The following is a 23318-nucleotide window of genomic DNA, read 5'->3' on the forward strand; positions in this document are numbered from 1 at the left end:
ACACCCGGCCTCCCAGGTAGCTTTTCAACCAGCTCAAAGGACCCTTTGTTGTCGCCGCCTCGCCCTCGGCGTGCATCACCTTTGGACAAAACTTTGTTTTTAATCAGGAGCGCCACGGTGTCGTTCCCCCCGCTGCTCAAGCTTTTCTACAACGAGTCAACATCCGGAGCGAGGGAAGGAAAAATCACTGGAATTTCGACATTTCCTTTGTCAAAGTCGAGTTGCTTTTTCTACTTTTAAATGTTTTCATTTCCACTGAAGCTCCTTGGAATTACTTCTGGTGCGTTAAAGTTTTACTGAGGCTTCTTGAAAGTAGTCCAAGATGGCCACCGTGGATAACCCCCCCCCTCGCTTTCACATAGGGTCCCTTCAACTGCAGCGCCAGAGGCAACATCCCTCCCGCTTCCTCCTTATTGCTTTTCTGTGCTGTTCAATCTGTCATCGGTTTCTCTTCGTCTGATTGCCTTCGCTGCTTTTGTCTGTTTCAGGATGTTTTTTGTTTTACATTTTGTCCTCACACGCCTGTCTTCATCTCAAACACTTCCTGTCCTCCCTCCAGAGCATTAAGCTACGCCACGCCTTTTCTCACATCTCCAAAACCTTCAAGGCCATTTTTCTTCTTCTTCTTTTCCCTCCTGGCGCTCACTCACCTATCAAAAACACAGCCTTTCTATTCATCGCATGACAATGGGGCTGACGATGGCGGGGGAGCGTCGCTGTGAAAGCGCCGGCGAGCTGGATGAAGAGAAGCTGTCAGCGCACAGAAAGAGAGGCACGTAGACACGAAGGGCACAGAGAGAAGTCTTTGACTCTGAGCGGGACAGAAAGCTGCCATTACCTCAACACCTACAACACCGCCCCCCAAACATGCTCCACCCACCTCCCGGCGTTGTAGCACAGGTGGGCAGGAAGGTGGGCAAAGACAGCCAAGAAGGGAAGGAAACGGCAGCTCTTGGTTTCAGCATCTCGGGTTTAAATCTGGATTCAGACTGAGAACCTGGTGCTTCCTGATTGGTCAAAACCATCAAAGAGAAGCCTCCCCTCCACATCATCTATATGTTGGGCAAATTGTTTTATTTACTCCAAATAACCATGTAACTTGAACCAGGGTTCATCGGGGTCGGACTGACTGAACCGGAGATGGTGTCGCTCCAGCGCTTGCTGCGTGCTTTCATAAATCAGAGTTCAACACGAAAGCCTTTCTGTCTTTATGTAAGCTGCTGATTTTCCTGAAAACAGAACAAAGAATCCTGAAGGTGAATTTATTTCCTTGTAAAACCACAGCAGCTGCAGGACGTAAAGAAATGAGGCAACACTGTGCAAAACCAGCCAAACTAATGCAAGCGTAATGACAGCCGGCTGCTGAGGAATGCGGGCGCATCTCTAAGAGGGATGTCAAAGTAAATCCACTTTTAAAAAGCAAACGTGGAACCGACACTACAAGCCCAAAGCCCAGACATTTATCCAGAAACATTTTGGGTTTTTCCTGCAGTCGATGAGGTTTTCGGTGTAATGTTTACCCAACGCACCGACCTGGAGGTCCGGAGACGATGATCAGAATATCAAAGCACAAGTTTTCTGCTTCTTTGGTCGTTTTTAAACTAACTGCAATAAAACAAACACTCATTTACCGAAACATAGCCCGACATCCGGCCCGCCGCTGCTCAGGGGCCAGAATAAGCATCCAGACCTGGCTCCATCTCCCGCTATTATAAATAAACGGCTAACCGGACACTTGCTGCTGCCCTTCTGAGCGGCAGTGACAGTCGTGGGGGCGGGGGTAACAGAGTAAGAGGGTGAGGACTGGTGAGGGGTGGGATGCAGAACTAAAAGCAGAGCGGGAGTGGGACGTTTGAGAGGTCTGGCAGATGATTCATCATCGGTTTGAGAACAAAATGTGAAATGCTGCCAGTAAAGTCTAAACTTGGAGAGCCCGACGTTAATAAAAAGGTGGGTGTCCCTCCCCGCTCTTCTTCCTCACGCGGGCTGCGTGAGGAAGAAGAGCGGGGAGGGACTCCATGGGCAGAGACGGCTTGAGTCTAACCACAAAATATCTGACGTCATCACCTCTTTACGAAGACATGGCTCCTGTGCTGCTCTGTCTGATAAACAGGGACGTCACTGAAACGAGCTGCCTTAAAACTCCTCGTCACTGATTACTGAACGTTTAAGGTCCAGATCAGGGAGAAGCTTTCATCTCTAAGAGGAGGTGGGGTAGTACTTTCAGTACCCAGCACCATTTGTACAACTCGACTCAGATTTAAAGCCTTGCTCTTACTACAGCTGACCTATTAGCTCCAAACAGAGCCTGCAGGTTCTCAGACAATCTGCCTTTGGAAACCAGGTCGGTCGAGTCCGGCGCTTCTTTCACATCAAACTTTTCGAGAAAGCAGTCCTGATTTCACCGGATCTTCACTTCCTGTAACTTTTATCAAAGCTTGTTTTATTTTGAAATTCAGATGAAGCACTTTGGAACGTGGATCTTGGAAAGTGCTTTCAAAATAAAGTCAGTGGCTCCTGTAACCACGGCTACACACACAGATGTGCTATTTTAGTCTTTCAGATTTACTTGAAGCTGTTCTTTGAGGTGTGGAGGGAACCTGGTGAGGATGTTATGTGGATTGCTTGATGCCGTTTGCGTCTCCGGGTCATGGCCCGGCTTTGGCGTGCCCATGGTAACAGCCGGAGGTCTCAAACAGCTTCTCAACAGGGCTGTCTTCTTTATTGGAATCCCGAAGCTTCCGTTTTGCACATTTTACGACATCTATTGTGTTTGAGTTTGTTTTCCCACCAGTGTCGGCGCCAGGATGATCGCAGTGTCATTGCATGTTAAGGTTATGGCTGGGTGGGAGGGTTAGGCAGTATTCAAATAAAAATGAAAGGAAGAACTGAAAACAAGAGCCACTAATTTGTATCAATCTGCTGTAAAAAGATGTGAACCTGCACCGGTTGTCTTCATACTGTCCTCATTAATAAAACCGACTGTGGCTCGTACTTTGAATCGCCTCCAAACATGAAGTCTTAACGTGGAGCAGCGCCTGTCTGAACCTGAGAGGACATTCCTTCGTTGGAAATCCTCGGAGCAACCAATGAGCACACAGAAACGCCACACAGGGGCCAATTAGAGGAAAGGCATCCCTCTGTGGCAGCTAATCGGAGAGCCGGGCGTCTTAGCTGCGGTGAAACATTAGCACTTCAGTGGCACTTTAAATTCTTCCCGTCTCTTCCTCATTCTATGTCCATTTGCCTCCCTCCCTCCTTCCCGTCACCTTTCAATCCCCCAAAGTCACAGCTGATGCCTCTATTATTAGCACAGACAGGACGAGAGCAGCGTGATAAACAGAACGAGAGGGAGAGCCTCTAAAAATGGTCACCTTCCTAAGGAAGCTCCCAGACTGACAGGTGACACTGACGCCATTGCGGGACGCAAATATTCCCACCATTCAACGCCCCCCACCTCCCTCCCCCCGCCTCTGCATCCCACTGATACAACAAACCGAGCGGCGGATAGAGCTCCCTCGGGACGAGACTACAGGTTATGTTTGCGCCCAGCGAAACTCGGGATTACGGCGTGGTTTACCTTTACAATGAGATTTGGATATTTAGCACGGAGATTAGGCACATTTCAGCTATTTAAGCGCTTCTTTCATCCAGCCTGATCTGCAGCGTGTAAACAGAGGCAGCTTATTCTTCCGGTGTGAGGATGTAAGGAGTCCACATTGTTCTGTTACAGCGTGGGGGAGAAAGAGGGGGACGCGTGTGTCTTTGTGATAATTTAGGCCTCATTATTGGTGACTTATGGATGAGTTTCAAAAGCAGAAGCATCGAGAGCCAAACGGGGACCTCGGTGACTCAACAATCTGCACTTCCTCTAAAATCTGCTGTAAAAAGCATTCAAATTAATCCTCGTTCCCACTCGTAATTACATTTGTAATTAGCTTGGCTCCAACTGGAACAAGAGGAAGAAGCTCCAGCTACAGAATAATAGAAATGCAAATCCACCCTCCGGGCCGCTTCACCATTAGCTGCTGCTAAAGGCGAGCCGATGGGCCATCTGCGAGAACATAAGGCGGCGAGGAGTGCGTCTGTGTGCAGTGCCAATGCTGACCAGCTCGGCCTGAAAACTCTCCCAACAAACCCACAAAACCAACAGAAAGTGTGAGAAAACAAACTTCCACAGCAAGCCTGAAAAACTGCATTCAAAACTCCATCAGCAGGTGGTCGGGGTGGATGACGGGTGTACAAAACACAGCTGCAGAACCAGAGACTCGTAGCTACGTCCAAATCATGAAAAGCAAGAGGCCACCTGAACCCTCAGAATCACCTGAGTATCAATAACATTAGCATCTTTATTTAATTCACGGTATGTCAAAGTTCACACGTATTAATTTATCCAGCATTTTTACAGCCTCGTGACTTTTGAAGTAGTTTCAAACACTTTGATCTAAAGACCAGAGTTTGCTCGGCACAGTTTTGCTCGTGTGCTCGGTGGTGAGCGTCTGCATCACGGGGTCGGTCGATGTTTGAATATGCTCCACCCAGGAGAAGAAACCCACCGGGTTCCCCGGATCTTTGATCCATTTCTCATAATTCACTGGAGAAAACTTCACAAAAGTGCATTGTGGGTAAACCTTCATTAGCATGTGGTGAACAACTTACGAACAGATGAATGGTGCTCTGTAGGAGAAGATCCTGGTACAGCTGTGCTTAACTATCAAAACGCTCACGTACCGTAGTCATAATTTTTTGCATGATATTTTGGACTTGATCGATCCATTCAGGTCCTAAACTCAAGTTTTTAAAATCCCTCATACTTTAATGCTAAAGCAAAGAAATAACACAAAAAAAACTATGAAGGTGAAGCTTTGCATGGCTACATTAAAAAAAATTGAAGTTACTGTATGAAACAATCAGCTGATGGGGAAATTGTTCAGATTTCTATGGAATGACCCGAATGTCAAAGGTCAATGCTGCAAGCTAGAATAGACCTGCATTATTCCAAATGGCCAGCAGGGGGTGACACTGCTGGTTGCAAAAAGCTGTGATTGCATAAAAGTCTATGAGAAAAAGAGCCGAACTTTCCAAGTTTAACAACACTTTCCTGATGAGTTTACTGTCTCAGCTGAGAGCTTTGTATGGTGGTCCTGAGAGGCCAAATGGACTGCAACTTAAGAAAACACCAGAAATAAGAAAAACACCACAAAACACAACAGAAACAGGAAAAACTGATTTCCAAAAGCACAAGGTAAGTGTTTCTAGGGAGGCAATAACCGGACGGAGCAGTTGCAGGAACCAAAGTATGCTTGGGAAGTGTGTTTTAATGTCATGGTTCATATAATACTGATGACAGATTTTTAGGCTAACAGTCAGGCTAACACACTGACCTCTCATGTTTGGTTTTTTTTGTTTGTTTTTTTTTTTAGATAGATCCTCCACTTATTTTAAGTGACTCCCAGCGCAATTCAGTTCCTGCATATTTATTAAATATTACCATATTTTGGTTGTGCTTTTGGAAATAATTTTTTTCCTATTTCTGTTTTCTTTTTTCCTGTTTCCGTTGTGTTTTGTGTGCTTTTGCAGTGTTTTTCTTACTGCTGGTGTTTTCTTAAGTTTCAGTCCATTTGACCTCTCAGGGCCACTGTAGTTTTGGGTCTTTTGTTGAAACATGGAAGTCCCACTTAGAGTAAAAGAAAAAACGCTGAGTACAGACTTCAGTGTTCAGTAAAAAACCCCAAAATTCAGTTTAATGTGCCTGAAGACAAAGAAATGAGAAACATTCGAGTGTCTGCAGCTCTAATCCCACAGAGTTGGTTTCCTTTAAAAATCTTTTATGATGATTTCATTTTTTGTTGTTGTTGTTAAATGAGTTGTGTGTACAGAGTTTAAGAAAACAGATGTTAGAGGTTAAAAAGTACTTAAGAAATGATTATACATGATAAAGCAGCTTTACCAAAGATCCCCCAACTGCTCCACTGAGAGCTGCGAATGAATTAAACGTATTAATTCCACAATAAATAAATAAGTTTGTGTCATGACACAGAGGAGATCAGAGCGGAGCTGTGGGAGTCAGAGCGCCGTTTCAACAAACAAACAAACGGATTTTTAAAAACACTGAATTCTGAGAAATGAGAAGAACAAGCACAAATCCAACCGACAGGAATAACAACTCCCCACGGCAATTTCCGGCCGCTCCTCGGCCACACCGGCTTTGATATGTGAGTCGCTGAATGTCCACGTGTGACAGACAGTTGGAAGCAGATGTGAACCTGCCTCATAAAACAAGAGTTCTGAGAGCGAGCGGGAACAACAGGACAGAAGGACAAGAAAACAGCAGGCGACGGGCGGGGCCAGACGCGAACGCCATCCAACCTGAAGCCAGTGCACTGGGCGCAGATGTCTGCACAGATGTGCATTCATATGTAAAAGAAACTGGAGCCGGTAACATGAAATCGATGTGTCGTTCGTGGGTGTAGTGGAAACTGCGGCTGAAGCAGAATTTACAGCTTCAACAGATTCGTGCCAACGTTCATGTCACGAAGGACGTCGTACAAAAAAACAGCACAGCCGAGGGAGGGGCCGCTTTTCCGGACCTCCCAGGTCTCCACAAACACACCCAGGGAACCTCTGGGGTTACGTGGGCGGGCAACCTGCAGCGTGCGGAGCGCCATTTATTATCTCCAACAACAAGATCCTCCTACATTGACGATAGGCGGTGGATGATCCTGTCGTGGAAAACAAGAGCATCCACCGCCTATCGTCAAAACATCCGCCTTCTGGTCTCATCAGAACAGAAATGAAACCTCAGCGTGACCTTCGCCCGGATGAAAGGACCACGCCGGCTTCCCGGGCTCTGAGAATCGGGTCCATATGATGCAGAGGGCCGACACCGCCCCCCCGCCCATCCCTCCGAGGTCTCAGCGTGCTTCAACTTTGTCAAAATGAGGATTTAATTTGAGGCGAAGCTGGAAATAAATAAATAACTGAGAAGGAACCCAGCGGGAAGAATCCTGGGAATTCTTTTGCGAACGCAGCCAAACACACGTCCACTTTGATTAGAGTCGTGTTTTTGCAACGCCGGAGCATCAGCGCTTTCGCTCGCCCGCTTACAAAGCTCATAGGCTTTGGACGGAGAGAGAGAGAGCGTGTGTGTGATGAGGCCAACGGCTCATAAAGGGAAGATGCGGCAATGCTTTGCACATCTCCGTAAACTAATTATAACATTGCAATGGCTGCAAAATGGAATATGAAAGAATTAACAATCAGTGAGAAAGACGGGCAGAGTAGGAAATATAATCATTGTTAAAGAATGTGTAGGACGAAGAGTAATTACATTTCACTCCCATTACACCTCTGGAGTTGTGTTTCCTCTCTTGTTATCATTCGGCCTGTTTCTGCTGCGATTCTGAAGCAGATCCATCCTGCTGTCCTGATTTCCTGTCATGCCTGCTCCTGCTGGATGTTCACATTTGACACCAACAAAGTTTCTAATAATTAACTTATGAACAGCCTAAAGGTGGATTTGAGCCATTTTCACACATAAACTTGCGTATTTTTCGGGAAACCGTCCGCGTCACGCTGCAGGAAACACTGCATGTGGTTCAGGTGAGGGAGCTACTTGGACAGAGCTCAGCTGGGTCGCTTTGGCAACACGGTCCAGCGTGAAGACCATCGAACATCTGATCAGACGTGTTCACGGCTCAAAGTTCAGCAGTGGCACAAATTTCAGTTTCAGATGTGAAGTGACAGAGTGAACCACAATCAGCAGCTGCATTTCAATGTTTTACGTGTTCGTACGACTTTTACAGACAAATAAATCGAAGAGTCGGGATCACTCCTGCAGATCTCGCCCTCCTGCCTGATGGATGGAGATTCACTGCTGCTGGATCAGAGCTGCGGGGTCATTCCAGTTTGTGGGCTTCTGCTCGCCTCCCTGCTTTTACACGTACCAACTAATCTGGATCTGGAGCGGCACCGACTGCGAAACCTAACTGTGAAAAGACTCAGGACTGCAGTGCAACATATGATAACAGCTGTGGAGAAGGAAGCTCGACTGATCCACGAGGGGGAAACAAAATCTGATGCAGGTCAGACGGACCAGAAATCCTCGGAGAACATCAGAGAGATGTAATGACAAGCCCCAACGAGCCAGAGGATGAGGATCATTTTAACATCATTAAAGCTAAAACAGGAAATAAAACCTGAATGTTCAGGAGCTCGTGTGTGTGTGTGTGTGTGTGTGTGTGTGTGTGTGTGTGTGTGTGTGTGTGTGTGTGTGTGTTCCTGGTCATGCTGAGACCACCAGCAAAGAGCTGAGATACACCGACAGCTCTGTGTGTGTGAGACAGCTGGCTACTGTTGCTAGCTTGACTGAAAATGACAGCTGGGTAACACAAGACTTTATATATGCCACACACACACACACACACACACACACACACACACACACACACACACACACACACCCTGGCTAATCTGCACTCTTTAATCCGAGGGCGTGCTTCAATCCATGAACTTTCCCTCCCAGGTGCCATCCAGCTCCCTCCAAACGCGCTGGGCTTTCTTTCCCTTCAACAGCTCTGGCACGAGTAAACAAGCCAACGGCGACTATTTTTAGCTTTAAAGTGAGTCAGAGGTTAAAGGAAGCCGTGTGGAAGCTCTCCTTCTTCTTCTTCACTGTTAAACAAACTCCAGGAACAGCCGACTTTAAATACCGCTGCACTACCGTGGACCAGCTGTCTGACCTTCACTCGTCATTCAGAAAAACAATCCACTCAGCTATTTTAGTCGGATGAATAATCGCGTCACTTTATTTTTCTGAGATGAATCACGTTACAGGAGAAGGTTCTGGAACGCGCGCTCACAGATGAAACGGTGCGACTCGCACTCCCAGAAAGAGCTGTTATTTGTCGTACAGTCGTCGGATTAATGCGTCCAAAAGTCTGAGGAAAACTGATTTAAGAAGAGCTGTGAATTATGAATTTAGTGCAACCTTTAGAGGGAGTCATTCATCCAGGGCTGACTGTAAACGTCTCAGGCTGCTCTTCTACAAGAAAACAGAGGCAAACAGCACATGACGCAGCAGGTCTTAATTTGCTCTAATTTGCCAAACGATCTGTTTTTCAGAGGAATCATACAGATTGCACCATTAAAGTAATAACAAACAAACTTTCCTTCTGCACGCAGACTAAACAAAAGCACTCACTGGACGCACTACGCCTCCCGGAGGCGAGGCTTTTACTGCAGAGGGACGACAGCTCTGCAGGTCAGCAACAACAACCTCGTTTTCTTTGGTTTCTACGGATCAGACGTTAAACAGCTGACGTCATCTAACATCTATTTTCAATTCAAATCACAACACCATCACTTTATATTGTAAGGTAGACCCTACGATAATACATACAGAGAAAAACCCATCATATGACCCCCTATGAGCAAGCACTTTGGTGACAGTGGGAAGGAAAAACTCCCTTTTAACAGGAAGAAACCTCCGGCTGAGGGTCAGGATCTGCAGAGAAACGAGGCAACAAACAAAATGATTAAAAAACGTGTGATTGCACTGAAGTTTACTTTGAGAAAGTCAAAGAAATTAATTTGTGATCATTATTAATATTATTAATAAGATCTTCTTGCTCTTATTTTGAAAGTTCAGTGGCTGTCAGCTAGTCAAACCTGGTGACCAGCTAAAGGAGGTATTAACATATTTACCTGTAAACATACTTTGATGTACGAGGCTCTACTTTCTTTCTGGGTTAGTTAAAACGGGTCAGGTACACGGTGGACTCCCAAACTGACGAGCCCTCGGGTGCTTCACGCCTCTGACAGGCTCCATTTAGCTCCGCACTGCAAACACGTCTCCTTCCTCCTCCACAAACATAAAACGGGCCTAATCTGGGTCAGCTGTGAGCAGGTACACGTCTGACGATACAGCTCTCGTTTCCACACACACCGCAGTGACCTTCTTACTGCAGCAGCCATCGCGTTTCCTGTGTGTACGCCGTCGGTTTCCGCTCACACAGCATGTTTGTGTGGTTACCTGCATCAGTGTGCGATGAGTTTGCAGTGATAGGAATCTCCTCCCATCCCCAGCTGATGCAGGTCATCAATTCTCATCTCCGTGCCTGTCCTATCTGGCTTCCACTGCCGAGTTATAAATACACAGGCAGCAGCGCAGACAGCCAGCCTGCTGCATACACACTCATGTAAACCCCCGGGCTGTTCCCCTCCTCTCTCTTTATTTACACAAGTATTATTAGCCAAGCGTGCCGTGCATTGTTACTTACAGAACGAGCTGCACGTTTTTGCACCGAGAGACAATTTAAAAATCTGCTTTTATTACCACACAGACCTGCAAACGCAGGGAAAACATCTGCGTTTGACCAGCGAGCAGAGCGTGTCACTTTATATCAACAGATCTTTGACACGCCTATTATTACTCTTCTGCACTTCCCATAATGCCTTAGGGCATGCACAGAGGCAGAATGATGTTTCTGCAGCTTAACTCCTCCCCTTTTCTTTGTCTGTGCGTGGTTACATTATGTTAAATTGGCAACAATAACAGTTTCTGCTAGCAGCTCCTGTTTGCAGACACAGTTGACGCCAGAGTTAAGGTCACTTGGACAGAGTTCTTTGCCAACAGCCACTGACAGGTGAAGGACAAAGCATCGGTTCTCTTGTTGCATTGCAGTACCTTTGTGGGATACACATAAATACCAGGACCATGTTACAGATACCTGCTCAGTAACATCCAAAAATATGAATTTTATTCACCAAAACTGGAGCTCAGATCCTGTTAGTACAGTGATCTCACAGCAGCCATATTATTGGTCAGATGATGTCATCAAAAATGCTCCAACAGCACAAACACAGACCAGAGGTCCAGTTCAGGCGAAGCTAGCAGACCACCTGTGTCACCGTCCACCTGTAGGCCCCTTGATGTGCAAACAAAACATAAGCTGTTAATGATCAGAGTGATGGAGAAGAGCCAACATGCAGATGGCTTACCCAACAGAGCCTCCACCAAAGCTCGTGGGAATGAAGAGCTAAAATTATTACAAGAACTATTTGATTTGACTTGAATGTAAAATCCTCTTTTTCTTATTTTTAAAGCTGCAAGCCAGCTAGCACCAATCCTTCCCATCATGCTTCCCTATGTTCAGGTCACCGTTCGGTGCTCTCCTCAGTGCCATTCAGCTGTTTCAAGTCCAACTGCAGGACAAACTCCAGCTCCACCGTCTTGGACTGCAGTGGACAACATTAGTCCCGGTTCTGCCAAATCGAACCAGAACCTCTAACAGGTGGAGACTTGTTTCTGCTAGGAGAAGTCACCAGCGCTCCCAGCAGCAGTCCAAGATGGTGGAGCTGGAGTTCATCCACTTATTCACAATATTTATTGGGAAACAAAGATAGCAAGCACATTTGTCCAACCACCCAACCCTCCTGCCTCTGCGGCCCAGCGGGTTAGAGCTCGTTCGGTTTCTAGACAACATGAAGGAGGTGGTTTTAATGTTTCAGTCCAAAAACAACAAGAAATCAATCAAAAATCGACTTTTCTGTCAATCAAAGGCAGCAGGTCGGTGATCAATAACATTTATTAATTTGTTCAATCTGCTGGAAGCAGTAACTCACTCCACCAGCCTGCCAGCGTGTTACTGAGTCACTCGCGAGTGCAGCTCGTTGTACTCTCAGCGATACGGCCAGAGCGCCACTCGCTCGCCCGCTAACTCACATTTCTGCCAGCCGGTAATTTTTTTTTTTTTCCCAAAGGACATAATTCACTGCAGCCAGACCGTATCTTCGTCTACCTCCCTTCCCCTCGCTCCCTCCACGGTCACTGCAGACGTCTCGGCTTCGAGGCCCCATTCTTTATCTCTATGATAATAGCGGGCCACGGCTGATAGCCTTACAGCCCGAGCAATGTGACCTCCAACTGGCTGGCAGGGTTTTAAAGGCACCACGGTGTGGATTTTTATTTTTTGGCCAGGTTAAAGATGCCCCCCGTCTACTAAATGTATCTCAGCCCAATGGAGCGAGACGGCCAGCTGATATTTATCACTCCATTTTTGTTTTTCCTCTCAGTGGCGGATGTTACGGACGCTCCGCCGCAGACGGACTTAGGTAAATGTCACGAGGAATCAAACCTGAAATCCCTCTAAACTGTTGCAAATGAAAACATGTGAGAGAACACGGAGTCGCCGACAGCGTGGCTTATTTTTTACCGACGAGAACACGCCATCGGCGCTGATACAGCCGTGACTGCACGCCGCTAACAGGTTAGAGGAGGTGTGAGAGCACAGCTCATCTCTGAAAACGCCCGAAAAGAAAGACGGTCAGAGACTTGCAACACAAAGGCTCAAGACTCAAAACTCGGACGTGCAGGTAAAAACTAAAAAGAGACAATTCAAGGTTGGTAATTTGGTTATTCTGCTCTCCTGTCTCTACTTTGGTCTTTGGATCACATCAACAACTTCGGCCTTTGTGCAGCTTCTGTGTGAAGTGGAAAAAAAGCCTCTTTGATGCTAATCAGTCAATTAAAATGTGATCTTCTCTGCAGACTTTCGGCGTGCTTTGATTTAAGAGCACTGTGCCGCAGAAGGTTCTGTGAAGGTGACGTTGCACTTGTGTTATCAAAAAAAGAAAAAGTAATAAGTGCCCACAAACAGGAGAAACTGATAACACTAAAGGGAAGGACGCGGAGTAGGCAGCGCCTGGCACTGACTGAAAGGTTGAAGGCTCGAGCCTGAACATCAGGAGATTTAGATGCTCCGCAGAAAAAAGGAGAAGGCAGAGTTTGTAATGGCAGCAGCTGAAGGCCTGACCGACTGACGTGGAGAAGATGGAATAACAGTAACAATAACACGAAGAAAGAGTCAAAACAAGAAACTCCAAAGAGCCGCAGAGTCTTGAAATTAAATCACTGCATCTCCTGCGTACCAAAGGAAGAACGTGGGAGCAGGTCTATCAACATCAGTGCTTTCACATTCATTACCGGGCGAGTTTCCCGTCACACACTGGGTTAATCTACTGTGACGTCCTGAGCTTCTTGAGGGAGAACAGCAGGAAATGACTGAACCGAGATGTGTGCCACAATCCATGTCGTTAGTTTTTTTGGCCACATTAAAACAATCGTAGCTCACCGGCCGCCCGACTCACCAGATCTGTCATTTCTGCCCAAAAGTAATGACCGAGTTGAAGGATCACACGCCCATTGCAGAGGCACAACAGGACTTTAAATGCTCCAGGTGCACGAGGACAGACTTTGAGACCAAAGGTTCGACTAACACTATGAATCCTCGTCTGTCTTTCGAATCAGGAAGAATCTCTTATTTCCCATTTAAAGACCCCGAGCTCAAGCTCACCTATTCTTTACCGCAGGTTGGAACCTTTGCTCGAGTTCAAGCTCAAACATAGCGGCGACGGCCGAGCAGCTGGGCTCTCGAACGATGACTTCCTCAGTTCAAAGACATACGAGCTGGAGCCAGCTGCAATTTGCAGTCATTTGACTTAATTTTTTGGGCGGTGCTCTTTCTTTTTAAGCTTTGAATGATAAGAGAAAGTTTGTTTTTACAGAGCAGAATTCAGGATGTGAATGATGCTCGGCATGTTTGCTGGCAGACTAAATGCAGAGGTCTACTCTCACATTTCAGACACACGAGGTCGTGTCAAATACCTGCTGCTCAAACACAGCCAGAGTTTCTAATAATCACGTCACCTTCAGACAGATTAGCAGTTTTTTTTCTACGATTGGCTCTGCATGATGTCATCAAGGATGGATATTTGCATGTTTACAAGGTCAGACAGAGGATGAACTGATTGGCTGAATGACCAGGACGGGATAAAGAAGGATTATGTTGAACTATGAATCATGCAAAGTTGCTCTAGAAGAGTCCAAGAAGAAAACATGGAGGTGGAAATGAGTAATTTTAAAATGTGCGGTCGGTGGGTTTGAAATCTGTGCCTTCATTTTGTTTGATCCCCCCCTCCCCTCGTGTATTTACTACAGGTGTTTGTGTTTGCAGATTGCCACGTGAGCAACAAAATGAAGCCTTTTTAAATCCAATCCAACTGAGCTGTATGCGTCTCTTTTTAATAAAAGGAAAAACCTAATTTCACAAAGAGTTTCTTAACTGTAGGTGACGGCTGCCTGCAGCTTGAAGAAAACAAGTCATAAAACTGCAGAGTGCTTCATAAAACAACGACGTTCACGCTGGCTTCATTCAAAGTCGGCAATTTGTGCCGTCTGCAAAGTTATTGGAGTGTAATTTGGGTTCAGTTACTTATAGTGTGACAGTTTGGAGGATCTGAGATATGGAGTCTTTGCAGCTCGGCTTTCTTTAAGTCCTCTGCACACACAAGGCACGTCTCGAGGATTTTACGCCAACCATTTGACTTTGTTTTATGCAAAATCCAGAAAATGAACATTTAGATAATGGCTAAATATATATGATTACCAGCGAAGGCACAAAAATAACAGTAAAACCTCCAAAAAACACACCAGCAATCACCTGAGACATTTCTGGAACCTTCAAAGTGCTTTAAGATCTCAGGAAAAAGTAAACTTGAAGGCGCTCTGCCGTCATCTGCTCTGTGTTTAAGTCCTGAGACATCAGGTGGATTTACGGCAGAGCTCCTATTTAAGTTCACCTCAAACCAGGTGTTGAGCCTCTGCAGAGCCGGGCCTGTAATCAGCACAGCTCGGCTGGAATGATATGAATTCTGTTTGAACATTCAGGATGAGCTCCACACCCCTCACGGCTGCACAGTGAAGCATGCAACCCCCCCTCAAAGAAACCACACAGACTTTTAAACGTTCTGCTTGTTTGTATGAACCCCTGCTTTTTGCTTGCCATACTTAGCAGATATGTATGCATGAATAAAGTTCTGGCACTTGGAGCAGATCTAATTTTACCAAGTGGAAAGAAAACTAATCAGCATCTGTTTTGCCCTCTTTAATTTAAAAGTAAAGACAAAGACGGGCTGCTCGGCTGCGCCGTGTTTGTTCATAGAGCAGGAAGAGACGGCGAGGATTTTCTCTGAAGTGCAGTAATTCAACCGGAGCGTCCTCTCTCGACTCGTTGTTATTCTGAGATGCTAACACCCTCACTAGCACGGCCAATACATCCATTGTTTGCTCTGTGCTATCGGGATGTACAGGACTGCACTTCAAGAGACCCACTTCAGCCGGCAGAGAGAGAGAGGGGGAGTCATTAGGGCAGGAGCGAGCAGCTATCTCTGCATGCAGCAGTACGTCTGCTGCCGGCAATCCCTCCACACAGACAGCCGATTGTTGGATGTACAACACTCGCTGCTTTACGTGACGCTAAATATCACCGTTATCCTGAGGTCTAAACAGACTCTCACACTCATGTTTTTCCTCACCAGTTTTATCGTTACCGGCTCCATCCCCCCAGCAACAGCTGTCGTTTACCTCAGTATAGGAATACCATCCCAGGATAATATTCCTGGGATGGTATGAGAGGGACTGTTTTGGGTTGTGAGTATCCACCACTGGTGACGCCAGGATACAAAAACATTGAGTCTGAACCTGACGCAGAAACGTGTCAGAAGCCGGATGGGACCGGTTCTGCTCATTTCCTGCTTCGCGTTTTTATTCTTGGACTCTCCTAGAGCAGCTTTGCATGAGTCACCATTCAAAATAATCCTTCTTTGGTTTATACTGAGTGTCAGTGCAGGCGTTTTAGCTCCACCTCTTTCAGTCAACTTTCTTCTTGTAGGTGTGTAGAAGGAAACAGGTGAAATTTGAATTCATAAGTACAGATAACTCTTAAAATTCAGAGCAATCCTTTTATATACGACATCGTTAACGTGAGCAGTAAAGCGTAAACAATGGACCAATAAATGTCGAGACATCTGTGTTCTGAGCAAACAGAGTATTTAGACTCTGAATGATTAATAAGTGCCACGATAACTTCACATACTTAAAGGGCTACACATGTTATCACCTAGAGTGGGACACTCCTTCCCAAATACGACTGGCTCAGTCTCCGATTCTCTGAACTGGAGGAAACCAAAAGGACGACGAGAAACATCTCATCCTGAACAAAGGTCGTGACTCCAGGCAATTAAAAACAAGTTGAGAAGATGCAGATTGACAGTAAAGGCACCATTTAACACCAAAATCACATCACATGATGGAGAACAGGTTTCATAAACCCAACCTTACAGACAAAGAGAGACCATAACCATCTACAAGCAGCTGGACCGCCCTCATTTCCTGTCGTCAGCAGAGATCATCGTCCTGAAGCTCACCTTTGTGCTAGGGGTTAGGGTATTTGAGTTTGAACTCCAGCAAAGGTTTCAGCCTCCAATAAAAGTCTTCAGATGATTCTTAGATCTGATAAACTGCTTTAAACTCTCTCTGAAAGTCGGCAGGCGGCGAGATTTTGTGGCGTCGATAAGACTCCGCCGCCACATCGCGAACAGCGGGGAGTTTGGGTGTGAGCTCCACCTGCAGTCTGTTTGCCCTTGAAGGCTATCGGCCAATCAGAGTGCAACGCTCTGAAGCGGCAGCGACGTCAACAATACCGTCCTCCTGAGGTCCGCAGCGCTGGAAGGATGCTCAAAGGCAATAATCTGCTCCCTCGTGTAATTTTCCTCGACTCACCCATCCTCCTGCTGTCACCACCTCCACCCATCCTCCACCTCTGTGCTCATTTTCTCTGCCGCTCTCACGCCACGGCTTTCTATTAACCCCATTTCTCTCCCTGTCTCACCCTCTGCCGTGCCTTTCTGCAGTCCTAATAAATCAGCTCATCCCATTACTACATCCACTGTCATTCCCAAATTCCTCCTCCATCCCCGCCGCCCGCCAACAAACACGCCGAGCGCATGCACCGCCACCGTGGCGTCTCCAGGACGTGAATCATCAGAGCGAGCTGGCAGACGGCAGCGCTCGTCCCCTGAATGACTGCCTGTCATAAAAGACAGATTGACGGATGAATGGGTGGAGAGAATAAACGGCTTGATGGGTGGATGAGTGTGTGGATAGATGGGAGGGTGGGTGGATGAAAAGGAGGGCGAATAACTGGATGAATGGGTGAGTCATGACATCCTGATCCGTTACACAAATCTGCAAATAGGCTCGGAGATGAGCATTCATCCGCCGTGACACATTTCATGTTTACTTCCTGCTGCAGAAATGCGAGCTCCTTTAACAGAGAGCTGGAAGCTTCTGGATGTATCTGAAACTCAATGTCTCTGCAGTCGTCGCCAAATTTATGTTTATCACACAAGTGGATTATCCAGGAAATATCAGGCTTTATTGCAGCGGTGGCGGCGTTCACTGACGGAGACGCGCAAAAGCAGATTGTAAAGAAATCGACGAACCTGATAAAGTTAAGACAATTTAGCCAAAAAATATTACTGATAAACTTTGAAGCCATTGATTCACTGGTTTCAGACCAACACCTGGTCATTCATCACAGGCTGCCGCCGTGTCACGCACATGTGACGGTGGAACTGCGATGGACGCCGATGTGCAACATTTCTATTCTTAAAGAGCGATGAGGGTTCGCCTTCCTGGTTAATCCATCCACAGGTCCTGAGTCTGCCCTCAGGGTCCCAGTCAGACATCCCCGAAACGACCCACCTGGGAGGTCCTGCTGACCCACCACGGCTGGATCTGTTTGATGTGGAGGAGGAGCCTCCTCACCTCAGAGGCCGAGCCCAGACGTCCTGCAGAGGAAGCTCATGCTTCTAACTTCGACCTTCTGCTTTTGGTGTCCACCCACAGCTCGTCACAGCTGACCAGTTCTTGTACCAGCTAAGAGAAATGACACTTTAACATCGCAGGGCATCAGGCCGGCTGTGGCACCGTCGTGTACCTCTCATTGTTCAGATGCATATTTTAAAGCTTTTAGGGGCGCAGAGAGCCGACAGCAGCGTGGACACACCTGTTGGGGTGCAGACTGACACCACAGTCCAGATGTTTAATACAATCTGTGGAAACAGTAGGAATTACCCATCATGCCTGTGACGGGCTGAGCAGTCAGCCCGCGTGAGTTTACCGTCCTATCTTTTAGTTATAATCTTTTCTCAGTGTTTGATACCCATCAGTAGAAAAGCTGGTGGCTGATGCTGGTAACTGCCATCAGGTTTCCTCACATCAGCCTCATTTGTGAATATTAAAGATGTTTAATGCGCACTAATGACTGCAGCCTGCACTGCTGTTGTTTGCGCAGCCGAGCTGTGAGAGCTTTTGTTCTCTCTGAGTGTTTTTAACTCCGGTATTGTTGCCAAGAATAAATCTGACTTTGCTGTGATTGTTGATCAGAGAGAAGAAGCCATCATCAGGATCTCAGGCTCCGGGAGCTTAATCTGATTATCTGAGAGAAATAATTGAGTCTTAAGCATAATAACCATTAACTGCAGCACTAACGCACTAATAGCAATAATGCTGAAGTGATTATTAAGAACACAACCAGCAACAGATCTCATGAACAGCGAAAAAATGTTTTTTCAGTTTTCTCTGCTGAGAGTTTGTAGCCAATTAACTGACACGTTCATCCAAACGTCACTGGAACTGAAGAACTGATCGCCGAACACGCAAACGGACGTTTAAACGCTGCGTCTTTCTTCTCCTCCTGCAAGAATGCATCTCTGCAGTCTGGAGTCTTTACTCCTGTGTGTGTGCATGCATGTATGCAAGTGTGTACACATTTGAATTCACGCCAGTAAAGTCACCTACTCAGAAACCAACTGCACAACACACACACACACACACACACACACACACACACACACACACACACACACACACACACACACACACACACACACACACACACAAACACACAGAGGGGCAGGTGTGAAGCTGGCCGGGTGGTGTTTGACTGTTAGATTTAACATGTCAGCTTCTCTCACGTCTCATTTCCTCGGCCGGCTGTATTTGTCTGTCGCTGATGCTTTAAAAGCTCCGGGCCAGGTGGAAGGGCCGAGCTGTCTGCCTGAGTCAACAACACACACACACACCTTTTAAACTAAAGCCAAAATTTGAGGTGTAATCAGACAAATTTAATTGAAGTCAGCGACCTCAATGAAGGAAAATAGTCGCGCTGAGAGTCGCGTTGTGTCATTAGCTCATCATTAATCATGCATCAGTGTGTAATCAGCATCTTACTGCTGTAACTCGCAGAGGTGGAGCTCATTTCTAAATCTTTATTCGGGGATGGAGCCAATGATCGTTTCCATTATGGATGACTCTCCTGGTTGTTTGATCAATGAATCCCTGATCGGTGTAGAGCAACACGTCACAGTCAGAGCTCGGCGTGACGCTGTGACGTTGTTTTTAAAATCAACCCCCCCCAAAGAAAAAGAGAAATTGTGCGACCGTCCAATGACTGGACGTTTGTTTCCCCTCTCTGCTGATAAAAGCAGGCCATCTCCTTTTGTGTCCAAAATATTAATTTTGTGCAGCTTTCATATTAATACAAAAAAAAAAATGCTCTGAGAGGGAGTGCAGCAGAAAAAAAATGAGCAGCAGAAGAAGCATAAATCCGTCAGAGGAAATGTGTTTCCACCGCCGGAGACAAATGTGAAAAATGCTGCTTTTCCTCTTCATGTGTCATTTCTTTGGTTCCTCTTTCACACTTGCACCACACTCATTAATTTTTAATAATAAAGCATGCAAATCGTCTCCAAAGCAGCAGCAGCAGCACATGCCTGATAACAGTCTCTTTTTTAACACCACACACGAGATAAGCAAACAAGCGCTTATCTTTTTTTATTTCAGCGCGTTGCTATCACAGACATCGTCAACAAAGTAAAACTGAGTTCATGCAAACATTTGTGTCTGTTTGGCACTTTTATGCTCCCCCAGCTAACGGGCAGTTCTCCATGGCTGAAGCTGAATTCCTGAAGCAACATGTCCACACATGCGAGCCTGTTTCCAGCACCTCACTAAGATCTATTGCACGTCATGAAACAGCAGCCTGAGAATGGAAACCTGACCGATGCCGCTCCAAGAAACAGAAAATCTGAAGATCACCGGCAGAGAAGAAGGAGCAGAAACGAAGAAACGCTTTTACAATCAGGTTTTATTAAACTGAACTTTCATCGTTGGACAGCGGTGCTGGGGAAACATCCACCAGGTGGCGTCCCGCCCATGACTGGGTTGGGTTACAATCCCCTGTTTTCACTGATGTTTTCCAGCCTGAATGAGAAGCTTAAACTGATCCCCTGCGATCAGGGCGAGTGGACACAGACCACAAACTACGCTAAACTTCTCACGTTTCCCATGAAAGCGTTTCTGATCTTCTAGTTTCTGAACACGTGCCGATTTAGCATGAGGCTAAAACCAGACCGAACACCTGCAGCGCAGGTTGGTGCTGGTTTAACGTCTGGAAGCTTCTGTTTGGACGAGCCGAACTGTAATCCCGACAGTAGGAGACTTTCACAGATTACATCTCAAACATTACACATAGTGGGTGTTAACCACAGGGTGCTGAGTTTATGAGTGTAGCATATATGAGTGTAGCCTGTATATAGTAAACATGTGTGGACTGTATAATGTCATATTCTGAATATTGATGTGTAAATACTGGAATATAAAATAAGGGGGTGGGAACAGAAAAAGTGTAAACTTCTGCTAAACATTGTGTATTTCATGAAAACTCGATGTTTTTAAGTTTTTCTTTTCTCGGGTTTTTTCCACTTGTGTTGGAAATAAAATTATTCCATCCATCCTATGAAAGGATTGGACACTCCAGATGGGTCACCACTGAGGGAAAACAGGAGATGACCCACAAATATTCAATATCATATGAATTCTGAGTCCATGAGCATCTGTCCAGTTAATATTGAAGCATTAACCTTCGGCCTGTGTGGGCTAAAGGTCCGCATCTCCCACACTCTTCTTTCTTTATGGATTTAAAATCTGCTCAACATGAACACGCTGTGAAACTGTCCGGTATTTAAGTTGGTGTTTCCTGTTGACATCCAAGCCACCGAGGGCTTGTGTACAATTATCCTCCCAGCCTTTAAGACTTTTCATCAGTTTGGACCCAGAAAAACAGCAAATCTATCGTGTTTCAGACTTTATTTCACATCTAACATCTTCTGCTCTGTGAAACAAAAAGCAGCCCCAACCCCAGACGGGTCGACCTGATGGTTACAAAATGCTTGGCCCAGCAAATCAAACGGCACCACCCAGGCTCCGGTCCTATCGCTCTATCTGCTCGCTGCTGGAAGCATTTCAGTTAATCAGACTCCATCTCGGCGGTGAAAATCACGCAGCAGCGTGTGGCCGCTGTGTCAACACCGATTTCGAATCACAATTAGGTCCTCTCCCGGCACCGAGGGTTCTGGCACGGCGGAGGAATTCCTCCATGGTTGACCGGACAACTTGGAGCGCCATTTGGCTCCATGTCCAGAAGGCTAACCAGCCAAAACAGGGGGGCTAATAAAAGCGCCCACTGATAAGCAGTTAATGCTCCAGAACTAATTACTGAACTGCCACCCTGTTTTCTCTCCTCCCAAATCAGAAGTGTGACATGTGAGCACACACAGGGAGGAGGGGGGGGGGACTGGGATATCTGCTGCTGCCACGGCAACCGGGCAAACAGAAGGAAGTAACAAGGAGCTGATTCTGACCTCTGATGTTCATGAGGCACGTCGGCAACTGATCCAAACAAATATGAGCCACAGCAGCGCTCCACAGGTACGAGCGCCGAGGCGGCACTACAAGATCGACGTCCGCCCCCTGCTGAGCTCTAAAATGGATCCATATCAGCAACTACAGGCCCGAGCGCCGCGCCGAGCATCGCTCATTATGACCGGCTCTGCTTTCCGTCTCCCTCTGCAGCAGCCGATGTCAGATTTGCAAGAAGCTGCCACCGTGCATCCGCAGAGCCGCACGTGCACGTGACAAACAGGCTTCAGGGGACATTTTACTCACCCGTGGACGGCGCCGCTGCCACTCATTTACAAGTAAAGGTCTGAAAGATAAGGCTCATCGATTCCACGCTTTGCTCTGCATTTAGATCTCAGCTGTTTTCTGTAAATGTCTTTGAACTTAAACTGCAAATCGACCAAAAGCAAATAAGAAAAGCAGGAAATGAATGTGAGCTGTGGCAGGATCGTGGAGGGGGATGCAGGGCTTAAGTGAAGCGACTACAGTAACAGAAACAAGATCGTCACTGTGAATTTCCGCTGTAATCGAACTTAAAATTCACCAGTATGGTTTCCAGCCAAGTGTGACCTGACTACGATGTGAGGTAACACCTCCAAAGCCGAGGTGGTGGTTGTAGCGTGGGAGGAGGAGTGGCCGCCCCAAGTGAAGGACTTTAAGCATCTACAGCATCTCTGCTGTAGCAATGCGCCATGGCGAAGCGAGAGCAGAGTGCGAAGGCAGTCCTACGCTGATCTATGAGCACAAGCTTTGGGCAGCTCCTCCCCCTGAGGGGGGCGTCCTCCTTATTTAGGACGGTGGAGGATTCTTCCTGTTGCCGGGTCAACACGGCCCTCACTTCAAGCATGTGTGACATTAGTCAGCGAGCATCCGCACAGATGAGCTCGCCGTGGAAAGACAAACGAGTTCTCCTGCCACCATCGCCCCACTGCAGCTCCTCTCTGATGATATTAGTGGCATCAGGATCAATTAATCCTGCAAGCAGGAAATAAAATGCGCTGGGCCTGAAATGACTTCCAGCCTCTGAACTCCAGCAACTCCAGTGCTGATTATTTAAAGCTGACAGGTGTTGATTGGGGTGTTCTGGTGGTGTGGTGTGACTCCAAGCGAGCGTTCGGAAATATCCAAAAGTGTTAAGTCAACTCTAATGGCTGTGAACTTTTACAGTCACTGACACAGCACCGATTTCTCACTCTGCGACTGAAATTAACCACAATGATCTTCCGTCCGTGGGAAGAACAGCAGCTGAAGACGGAGGAAACTCCCCGTGAGCCCTGACAGACTGACGGGATCTGCATTGAACGCTGTAAGCCCGATGAAGCGCTTACGCCGGATGAAAGCTGCGACTGTTAATGATAAAGGAAGCAGCTAGAGACAAAGCAGCAGGCCTGTTGGGTTGCAGGCCGGTGTCTGAAACCAGCTTCGGCAGCACTCGCCCACTTCGCACCCCTCAATCTGCTCGCCAACCAAAGCCCCGTTGTTATCTCAGGCTAAGAATAGCCCTCGCCGTCCCACGCCTCCTAAAGCCCGCGAGGCTCTTTAAACATCTCATGACCATTTTATTTTCGAGTTCTGACAAATGCGCATCGACAAGTGGTGTTCGAGTCGTGGCGAGAGCATGACTCACAGCGACAGAAGGGTAGTCAGCTGTGGGCACAGTAACACTCGGGATGCC

General features: G+C 46.8%; 1 protein-coding gene across 1 annotated transcript in view; it reads right to left on the minus strand.

Annotated features, from left to right (window-relative positions):
* Positions 1–23318, minus strand: part of dag1 (dystroglycan 1) — a 56010-nt gene that overhangs the window by 28253 nt on the left and 4439 nt on the right. The gene's annotated exons all lie outside the window — the stretch shown is intronic.

The sequence above is a fragment of the Rhamphochromis sp. 'chilingali' genome (genome assembly GCF_963969265.1).
Source record: "Rhamphochromis sp. 'chilingali' genome assembly, chromosome: 9".
Taxonomy (NCBI): Eukaryota; Metazoa; Chordata; class Actinopteri; order Cichliformes; family Cichlidae; genus Rhamphochromis; species Rhamphochromis sp. 'chilingali'.